Source organism: Macaca mulatta, chromosome 16 (genome assembly GCF_049350105.2).
Source record: "Macaca mulatta isolate MMU2019108-1 chromosome 16, T2T-MMU8v2.0, whole genome shotgun sequence".
In the NCBI taxonomy this organism is placed as follows: Eukaryota; Metazoa; Chordata; class Mammalia; order Primates; family Cercopithecidae; genus Macaca; species Macaca mulatta.
This window is the reverse complement of record NC_133421.1, coordinates 4671944-4683219: the sequence shown is the minus strand read 5'-3', so window position 1 is coordinate 4683219 and position 11276 is coordinate 4671944.

Genomic DNA, 11276 nt, shown 5'->3' with positions numbered 1-11276 from the left:
CAGGATAAAGAAAACTTTAACTGTAAAAAATATACTATCCTCTTGTTATAATTTTTAACAGTAGTATGGAAATACTTTATGTATATTCTAAGATTTAACAAATAAATAAATATAATATGGATAACATAATAAGAGCCAGGTTGCTTAATGTTGCAGAAGGGAGTTACAAATATGGAAAGGGGTGGCTGGGCATGGTGGCTCACGCCTGTAATCTCAGCACTTTGGGAGGCTGAGGTAGTAGACATTTGAGGTCAGGAGTTCAAGACCAGCCTGACCAATATGGTGAACCCCCATCTCTATTAAAAATACAAAAATTAGCTGGATGCGGTGGCGGGCACCGGTAATCCCAGCTACTCAGGAGACTGAGGCAGGAGAATCACTTGAACCTGGGAGATGGGGACTGCAGTGAGCCAAGATCATGCCACTGTACTCCAGCCTGGGTGACAGAGTGAGACTCCATCTCCAAACAAACAAACAAACAAATATGGAAAGGGGAAGGGCTGGAATGAACCCTGGGATGTTGCCCTGGAATTGAAAGTATGGTTATAAGCACATGGTTCTGGAGAGAGACGGAGGAGAAGGAGGTGTGCGTATTTGTGTATACGCATATAGCTTAGCTCTGTCCATTGGGAGGACCTCGAAGCAATGACCACTCAATAGCAATGAGCACATCTATTAATTACCAGACCTCAGCTTTGAAATAGCATTCTCTTCCAAGAGAAATAAAGACCTTTTGGAGAAACGTATAATTCCACTTCGGGGCAGAGAAAAAAAAGATGAGTCTGGAACATTTGTTCTGCGAGAAAGGAGGAAAGTGTTCCAAAATTGATGAAAGCCCAAAGACAGAGAAGCCAACTCAAGGGGTTCCCAGTGACAAAGTAGAAAAATCAAGCAACAATATAAAGATAGGAATGAATTATAACTCATAGATAAAATAAGTATATCATACTGCCGCAAATGGATTAATGAATGAATAAATGAACAGATGAATAAACAATAAAAAAATTCCTCAGATATAATTTCAACTAATAAATGTATAAGGCATGATTGAATCAGAAAAAAAAATCATATTTGGCAGACACAATAACAATTGTCCTGGGATATTTATTCATTACAAAGAAAAAACTATCGCTTCAGTAGACAGACCAGTATACATCATCTTTCCCAAGTGGTCAACAACAGCATCACCAATATTGGGATAAATTATGTACCTTCTCATAGACCACACTGAGAAGGACATTGCGTTTCTGTCATGCTTCTGTCCACAGCTTCATAACCTGAATCTATGTATAAGAAAATATCAGACAAAATTCAAACTAGGCATTGATGCAGGGAAGGGGTGACTTGGTGGTCCAAAGGGAAGAAGACAAGCCTGGTACAAACCAGACTGGCAAGACTACAATAAATATCTAACCCTTCAATCCTCAGCCACTGAAAAACATCCACAAGCATCAAGACAATCCAGGAAAATATGACCTCACCAGATGAACTAAATAAGTCACCAGGAACAACTCCTGGAGAAACAGAGATATGTGAACTTTCAGAGACAGAATTCAAAATAGTGTTTTGGGCTGGGCGCGGTGGCTCAAGCCTGTAATCCCAGCACTTTGGGAGGCTGAGATGGGTGGATCATGAGGTCAGGAGATCGAGACCATCCTGGTGAACACAGTGAAACCCCGTCTCTACTAAATACAAAAAACTAGCTGGGCGAGGTGGCGGGCGCCTGTAGTCCCAGCTACTCAGGAGGCTGAGGCAGGAGAATGGCATAAACCTGGGAGGTGGAGCTTGCAGTGAGCTGAGATCCGGCCACTGCACTCCAGCCTGGGCGACAGAGCGAGACTCCGCCTCAAAAAAAAAAATAGTTCAAAGAAATTCAGGATAACACTGAGAAGGAACTCAGAATACTATCAGATAAATTTAACAAAGATTCAAATAGATAAAAAGAATCAAGTAGCAATTCTGAAGCTGAAAAATGCAATTGACATGCAAAAGAATACATCAGAGTTTCTTAATAGCAAAAATGATCAAGCAGGAGAAAGAATTAGTAAGCTGGAAGACAGGGTATTTGAAAATACACAATCAAAGGAGGCAAAAATAAAAGAATAAAAAAGAATATGAAGCATACCTACAGGATCTAGAAAATAGTCTCAAAAAGGCAAATCTAAGAGTGATTGGCCTTAAAGAGGAGGTAAAGAGATAAGGATACAAAGTTTATTCAAAGGGATAATAGCAGAGAATATCCTAAACCTAGAGAAAGATATCAATATCCAAGTACAAGAAGGTTATAGAACAGCAAGCAGACTTAACCCAAAGTAGACTAATCTCAAGTCATTTAATAACCAAACTCCCAAAGATCAAAGAAAGAATCCCAAAAGGAGCAAGAGAAAAGAAAAAAATAACATACAATGAAGCTCCAATATATCTGACTACAGACTTTTCAGTGGAGAAAAGGGTAGAAGAGAGTAGCATGACATATTTAAAGTGCTGAAGGAAAAAACAGAGTTTACCTAGAAGAGTATATCTGGTGAAAATATCCTTCGAATACTAAGGAGAAGTAAAAACCTTCCTAGAGAAACAACAGCTGGCTGAGGGATTTCATTAACACTAGACCTGTTCTGCAAGAAATCCTAAAGGGTGGTCTCCGATCTGAAAGACAAAGATGTTAATGAGCAATAAGAAACTGGCTGAAGGCACAAAATTCAGTGTTAATGATAAGTACATAGAATATTAATTGTGGTGTGTAAACTATTCTAATCTTAATTAGAAAGACTTAAAGATGAACCAATCAAAAATAGTTACTAAAACAACTTTATAAGACACAGATAGTACAATAAGATATAAATAGAAACATCAAAAAATTAGAAAGGGAGGTGGAGGGACGAAGTTAAAGTGTAAAGTTTTTATTCATTTTCTTTTTGCTCATTTGTTTATGCCATCATGTTAAGTTGTCATCAGTTTAAAATAATTGGTTATAACACATTATTTGCAAGCCTCATGATAACCTCAAATCCAAAAACCTACAATGGATACACAAAAAAATAAAAAGCAAGAAATTAAAACATAATACCAAAGGAAATCACCTTCACTAAAATTTAAAAAAAAAGGAAGGAGGACTAGGCGCAGTGGCTCCCAGCCCTTTGGGAGTAATCCCAGCCCTTTGGGAGGCCGAGGTGGGCAGATCACAAGGTCAGGAGATCAAGACCATCCTGGCCAACATGGTGAAACTCCATCTCTACTGAAAACACAAAAGTTAGCCAGGCATGCTGGCGGGCAACTATAATCCCAGCTACTTGGGAGACTGAGGCAGGAGAATCACTTGAACCTGGGAAATGGAGATTGCAGTGAGCCGAAATCGCACTACTGCACTCTAGCCTGGCAACAGAGACGCTATCTCAAAAAAAAGAAGGAAAAGATAGAAAGGAAGGAAGATAAGAAGAAAAGACCACACAACAACTATAAAACAAATAATAAAATGGCAGCAGTAAGTCCTTACTCGTCAATAACAACATTGAATATAAATGGACTAAACTATCCAGTCAAAAACATAGAGTGGTTTAATGAATTAAAAAAGCAGGACTCAGGGATCTGTTGCCTACAAGAAACACGCTTCATCTATAAAGGTACACAGAGACTCAAAGGGATGGGAAAAGAGCAGGAATGGGTATATTTATATTAGACAAAATAAATTTCAAGACAAAAACTATAAAAAGAGACAAAGAAGGTCACTATATAATGATAAAGGGATCAATTCAGCAAAAGGATATAACAATTATAAATATGTATGCACCCAACATCAGAGCACCCAGACATATAAAGCAACATTTTTAGAGCTAAAGAGAGAGATAAACCCCAATACGATAATACTGGAGACTTCAACAGCCCACTAGCATTAGACAGATCTTCCAGACAGAAAGTCAACAAAGAAAATGGATCTAATCAATATTTATAGAACATTTGCTCCAATGGCTGCTGAATTCACATTCCTCTCCTTAGCACATGGATCATTCTCAAGGATAACCCATATGTTAGGCCACAAAACAAGTCTTAACACATTTGAAACATTAAAATAATATCAAGTATCTTCTCTGACCACAATGGAATAAAACTAGAAATCAATAATGAGAGAAATTTTGGAAAATATATAAATATATGGAAATTAAACAATATGCTCCTGAATGACCAGTGAGCCCCAACTAGTTAGTACTAAGAAGTGCCCAGGCTAGAGCATCACAAGGTAAAATGGGAACCCAATCCAAAGTGGGGTGGGTTGTTCTACTGTCGGGGATTCTCCATCACTGTAAGCCCTAAACAGGCAAAAAAACAGCCTCTTCCAGCACTTTGGGAGGTGGCGGATCACCTGAGGTCAGGAGTTGGAGACCAGCCTGGCCAACATGGTGAAACCCCATCTCTACTAAAAAATACAAAAATTAGCCAAGCGTGGTGGCAGGTGCCTGTAATCCCAGCTACTCGGGAGGCTGAGGCAGGAGAATCCCTTGAACACAGGAGGCGGAGGTTGCAGTGAGCCGAGATCACACCACTGCACTCCAGCCTGGGCAACAAGGGCAAGACTCCATCTCAAAACAAAACGGGAAACAAGAAAAATGAACTAGATTGCCTTCCACAGCACCTCTAATTCCAATGCTCATTCTTTTAGCAAAAGGGAGAAGAGGAGTTAGAAGTAAGGGAAAACTTGGAGGAGTTACAAGCAAGTTGTCCTGAAAGTGATGGACTCCTGTCAGTGGTGGGGATTCCAAGGAAGCTCAGGGTCTAGGGTGAGTCCATCCAGAGGTGGTCCAGGAGGAGAGGAGCTACACAGAATGGGCTGTGCTCTACATGCAGCCGGCACCAGACAGGAGAAGACAGGTGCGGGGAGGGGGGATGAACAACAGTTTAAACAGCCAGGATAGGAGGGCTTGGGTATCAGGGAGTAGACAGAAACACCAGGATGCCAGTGACCTCTAAGGGCCATGTTGCCTCCACAGGACTAAGGACTCAGGCACTGGACAGGATGACTGGCTCTGTCAGACCTCAGAGTACAGACTCAGAGCAAGAACCTCACCCACCTCAAGTAAAGGAGCATTCCTGGTAAAGTAAAACTGAGCACATCATGTTCCTGCCAAAGCCTCCCTGCTGAGGCTGCTGAGAACTTCCTAAATCCCTTCAAGAGTCACTGAAGGTAGATGTTGCTATCAACCTGTGCTATATAAGGAAACTGAGGCTCAAAGAGGCTAAGTGACAAAAAACTAAAAATAAATCTACCATATGATCCGGCAATCTGACTGCTGAATACATGTCCAAAAGAAAGGACTATATAGAAGTATATGGAAGATCTATCTGCTCTGCTATGCTTGTTGTAGCATTATTCACAATAGCCAAGATAGGGAATCACCCGAAGTGTCCATCAGTGGATAACTGGATAAAGAAAATGTGGTATAAATACACAATGGAATATTATTCAGCCATAAAAAGAATGAAATTCGGTCATTGGCAGCAACATGGATGAACCTGAGGGACATCATATTAAGTGAAATAAGCCAAGTTCAAAATGACAAATATTGCATGTTCTCACTCGTGCGTGGGAGCTAAAAAAATTGATCTCAGGAAGGTAAAGAGTAGAATGATGATTAACAGAGGCTAGAAAAGGTAGAGAGAAGGAGCAAATGAAGAGACTTTGGTATTGGGTACAAAAATACAGTTAGAAAGAATAAATTGTGGTGTTTGATAGCTTATCAGGGTGGCTATAGTTAACAATAACTTTTTCTATATTTCAAAATATGTAGAAGAGAACATCTGGAATGCTCTCAACATAAAAATATGATAAATGTTTGAGATGATGGATATCCCAAATACCCTGATTTGATCATTATAGATAGTATGCATGTATCAAAATATCACATGCTTCCCATAAATGTATGCAATTATAATGTATCAAAAATAAATAAATGAGACTGAGTGAGTTGCCTCAAAGTCACACCCTGATAAGTAGCAGAATCTGGATCTGATCGTGATTCTTTTGACTCCAAATGCTATGCTTCAGTATGGTGCACTTAGGAAAGAAGAATGGCAATCAAGAGCTTACATTTGCACCCCAGTAGCTTCCTCCTAGTCAGCTATTGTTCATTCTGACTGGGGTCTCTCCCACTGATGGTCCCAGAGATCTTCTCGTGTGTCTCCTGACTTCCTTCCATCAGTGCCTTGAAAACACAGGCTCCCCTCAACCCCACCCCTAGACTTCATGTCTGGAGGTTCTTGCATACTCTTTCTTCTGCCTGAAATATTCTCTCCTCTGCCACCATCCACCCGCTATCTCTTCCTTTAACTTATATTCATCCCTTAGGTCACAACATGAACACCCCAAAGAGGGCTTTCTGCACCTTCCTGGGTATTCTGATATTTCTAATATCCCTGTATTTTAATACCACTAGAATTTCTGATATTTATTTGATTACGTCTATCACCAGATGAAAGCTTCAATAAGTCTGGATCCCTGTATGTTTTGTTCTGTGTGTGATTCCTCAGTACCTACAATAACTCATGGCACAAAAGAGATATTCAAGAAATATTGGATGCTCAAGTCAATGAAGACATGAACACTGGAAGATGTGTAATTCAACCTTTTCATTCTACAACTAGAAAACCGGGGCACAGGGAAGTAAAGAAACAAAAAGGTAGTTTCCCTGGATTCGTGAGTGTGTGGCTGGGTGAGTGCTAGCCACTGACCCTATATTCCAAGAAGTCTAGGACCGTGTACTCTCTGCAACACAGAGGAATGGGTCAACGGTAGGCTTGCCTTGATGCCAAGCAAGAGATCATTCCCACCAAACCTGTAACCCTTTAATGTCAAGGACTAGTCTCCTAGAAACGTATTTCTCAGTCAAAGGACAACCCCTCCCTGCCCCCCACTGCCTTTTTTTTTTTTTTTTTTTTTTTTAGAGTGCCCAACTTTCTGAGACTCCCAGCTGGGATGACAGTGTAAAATACACAGCCATCCTAAAAGGCTCATCCTGAGATTGTCTGTGTGTGAAGGGAAACTCTTCTTTCACCAGGTGGTCCTCTGGGGCTGGCTCTGAATCACTCCGGGACCCCTTGTTTGTGAAGCTGGCCCTGGCCACACCAGCCTGCAGGGATCCTTCTGTGGCTTCACTCCCATATCACCTATTTTCTGTACCCTTCGTCTGGTGATACCCCACAGACTATCTTTGGAATATCCTGACTTCGGCTTGGAGAGATGTTTACACTAACGTCATCTTTCTTTACAAACAGTACAAGGATCAAGATTTCATCATATTCTCTTACCAGAGGCTTAGGTCTTTATTTTCTTACCTGACTCGGACTCTTCAGCGATGAACAGCATGCTAATTCCTTACAATAAATGAATAAACAGATATATAATTGGTTCCTTTTCTCTATATATTATACCATGTATTTTATATAAGTAGATATAATTGTATATATTATGTAAATAAAATTGGTTCTATTTCAGATATGTGTGTGTATGTGTGTGTGTATATATTACCATTTCTCTGGAGAGCCAATATGCTTTCCCTGTGAACAAAAATGACAATGGAAAATAAAAATAAGGATAGCTAATTCTTTGTAGCTGCAGAGGGTTGACAGCAACCTGAACTGAAAATCCGGTTCAGAGATACTACTCTGACAAGACCTTAAACTGAAAAAAAGCACAAAATTATCTCACTCTCTTTTTCTAGTATAAAGGCTCATATAAAATTTTTCAACTGTAAGCATCCTATTCAGTTTTTAGTTCAAAATAAATATATCCTTGAATAGAAGCTTTTTTTCAAGACACTTGAATTTTCAAAGATTATATCTTATGGAATATGATTTTAATCTCATGTGTCTTTCACACATGTTAACCTGATGGCCTCAATTAATTAGCTAATTGACTAAATGATTTCAAGTTTGCACCTCTGATTTCTGGAACTATATTTGTAGTACCTGCTTTTTGATTTTTTACTTGCTAGAGCCTTGGAATTTCACCCATTTTCTGTTTCTGCTTAAAGATAAAAGCAATGTCTGACTCCGATGAACTTCTTTAAACTAAAATATGAGTTTACCGCTCACTCTATGACATCATATTTTCAATGACTTTATTTTCATTAAAGTTTGTTTCTTTTTTATACTGTCTCTCAGTTTTAACATCTTAAGAAAGTGAAAAAATTTTTATTTTATTTTTTTTGAGAAAGAGTTTTATTCTTGTTGCCCAGGCTGGAGTGCAGTGGTGTGATCTCGGCTCACTGAAACCTCTGCCTCCCAGGTTCAAGCGATTCTCCTGCCTCAGCTTCCCGAGTAGCTGGGATTACAGGCGCCTGCCACCACACCTGGCTAATTTTCGTATTTTTAGTAGAGACAGGGTTTCACCATGTTGGCGAGGCTGGTCTCGAACTCCTGACCTCAAGTGATCTGCCAGCCTTGGCCTCCCAAAGTGCCAGGATTACAGGTGTGAGCCACCGTGCCCGGCCTGTAACTTTAATTGTTGCTTTTGTTCTATTTGTTCTGCTTTCTTTCTGTGAAACTATTACTCCTAAGTGAGAGATCCACATTTTCTCCACTGTTTTTCATTTTCTTTCCTTATTGTTTTAAACTCTTTATCTTTGTACTCTTCTTTAAGGAAAGACTTCTGAAGTCAGTTCTACATGTTATTAATTTATTTTCTGAAATAACAATTTGGCTAAAATGCCAATTAAAATCTTTTCCTGTCCCTTATTTGTTTCTGTTTGCTGTTCTCTGGTCAACTTTATTTTCATTGAGTTTTTTTCTTTTTTTTTTAAATACAGTCTCTCAGTTTTAATGTCTTAAGAACAAGAAAAATAATTTTTAAAAAACTTATTTCATTCTTAAATTGTGTTCGAGGAAAAAACTTTGTGCCAAGTATCTAAAATGTTGATTGCTGTTTTTTATTCTGCATATATATTTCATTGATCATTCCCTTTATACAAAATGTCTGTAAAAAAGAAGGGATTTAACCAACCCTGGAATTTGCCAACAAACAAATGTACTCTCTCTCTCTTATCTGCAGGTTTTTCTGTTTGGGGGATAAGTGGAATATAGTGATTTCCTTCATAAGTTAATGAAATCTGCCATCACAGCCCACAGAAAATATGTGCAAATGTTTGAAAGTTAAGGCATTATTTTCTTTATAGCTCTTTTCTATGCCTGTGTGCAATTCCTTGTGCCTATTGAGTACCCAGTCAACAAAACCTGGAAGTAGTAAGATATTTTGAGAAGGACCTCAGTAGCGAAATGTTATCAGGAAGAAAACATTTATTGTGGGATGTCATCATATCTGTGTTTTGGGAACCTATGTCTTAGAAACTGGAGCATGAGCGGAACACAGTGCAAGTAAAAATAGAGCAAATGGGATGGTGTGACCTGAAACATATCTAGAAGAAAACGCAATTCAACAAAAGGTGTTTCAACATCCAGCATTTGCAGAATCTCCTAGAAGATTTTAGAGAGTTGTCCAACAATTATGTAACTAGTTCAGGTGTTAGTAAATAATAGCCAATGTTTACTAAGTGCTAACTATGGGCCAGGCTCAGCTTTAAAATCTTTTCAGGTATTAATTAATTTGGTGCTCATAATACCTTTATGAGGATATCATTATTATTATTTCATTTTACAGATGAATATATAAGTTAATAACTGTTCATGGTCAGTTTCAGCCAATACGTGCAGAGCCAGGATTGAAAACTAGCCAGGGCTCAGAGCGTTCACCATTGCCCTACACAAAAACATAGTGACTTCCCTGCCAGTGGAGGTGTTAAGTCATAGTATCATGACCATTGATCAAAGCTATTATAAAAGTGATAGGTACGTGAAGTGGACTAGTTTCATCTCTGAAACTCTAAAAAATTAAAATGCCTACCTTTAATATGCTTGATTTTAAAAGTATAACTCTTACTCTAACCCTTCTCAAGTCAAATCCTAGAGAAAAGAGAAAATAAATTATTCTTTGCATGCTAAACACCAGAAAGGATTGAGCATGAGCTAGAAGAAAGACCAACCACTCAATTGTACCCTATTCCTTGTAGCTCCCAAGGCATGGTTCCAAGTTTGTGCTGGACAGCAGAGAAGAGGGGTCCGCATTCCAATAAGCAGGATGGAATAGCTTGACCCACAGTTTGGACCCTGGAGACACACTCTCCAGGATATCCTCTTGCCCATCCTTTCCTCTGGAAAAGAACTCTAGGAACTATCACTCTTTTTTTTTTTTTTTTTGAGACGGAGTCTCGCTCTGTCGCCCAGGCTGGAGTGCAGTGGCCAGATCTCAGCTCACTGCAAGCTCCGCCTCCCGGGTTCCCGCCATTCTCCTGCCTCAGCCTCCCGAGTAGCTGGGACCACAGGCGCCGCCACCTCGCCCGGCTAATTTTTTGTGTTTTTAGTAGAGACGGGGTTTCGCCGTGTTAGCCAGGATGGTCTCGATCTCCTGACCTTGTGATCCGCCCGTCTCGGCCTCCCAAAGTGCTGGGATTACAGGCTTGAGCCACCGCGCCCGGCCGGAACTATCACTCTTAACAGCCACTGTGTCCCCTCAGGGAAAAGTTGTAGGAGTGTGTAATGAGTCTCAACAATTATTCTGGCTTTGGCCTGAATGAAGACCCAAGGGAGTCATGTTTCAGATGACTATATAACCTGGTGGATAATTTCCAATTTTCTCTGTGTTATGACCTGCCCTGATTCCTTGAGAGGGAAACTAGATTCCTCATCATCAACCTTCCAGGACACCCACCTTCTACTCCTTCTTTTCCACCGTTAGGGAACTTGGGGTTACTCTTTCTAAACCATTCCGGTCCTGTCTCCTCTGCTTCAGCAACAGAAGACCACACACCTGCTCTCCAGCATACCTGCCTCCAAAAAGGAGTGCCAGACCAGTTGGCTGTAAACTCCCTATGCGTGGAAGAGGAAGGCCAGGCCCAGGACACTTTTGAACAGGTAGGGGCTGTGGATGTTGGAAAGTCTTCATGACAGCAACATCAAGAGATAAAGTATCAACAACTATCCCACATGCATCATCTCCATCAACCCTCACAAAACCCCCACTAGGTAAGTAGAATTATTACATCATTTTACCAGTTAAAAAAATGGTGAATTGAATTGCCTAAAGTCATGCAGAGAGGTAGTGGCAAAACTAAGACTCAAACATTGGCCCAAGGCCAATACCCAAGTTTTCAAGATCAAATGGGAAAAAGGCAGAGAGAGAGAGAGACAGAGAGAGAGGGACAGGAAAAGCCAGAGGACCCTTTCCTTTTGATAAT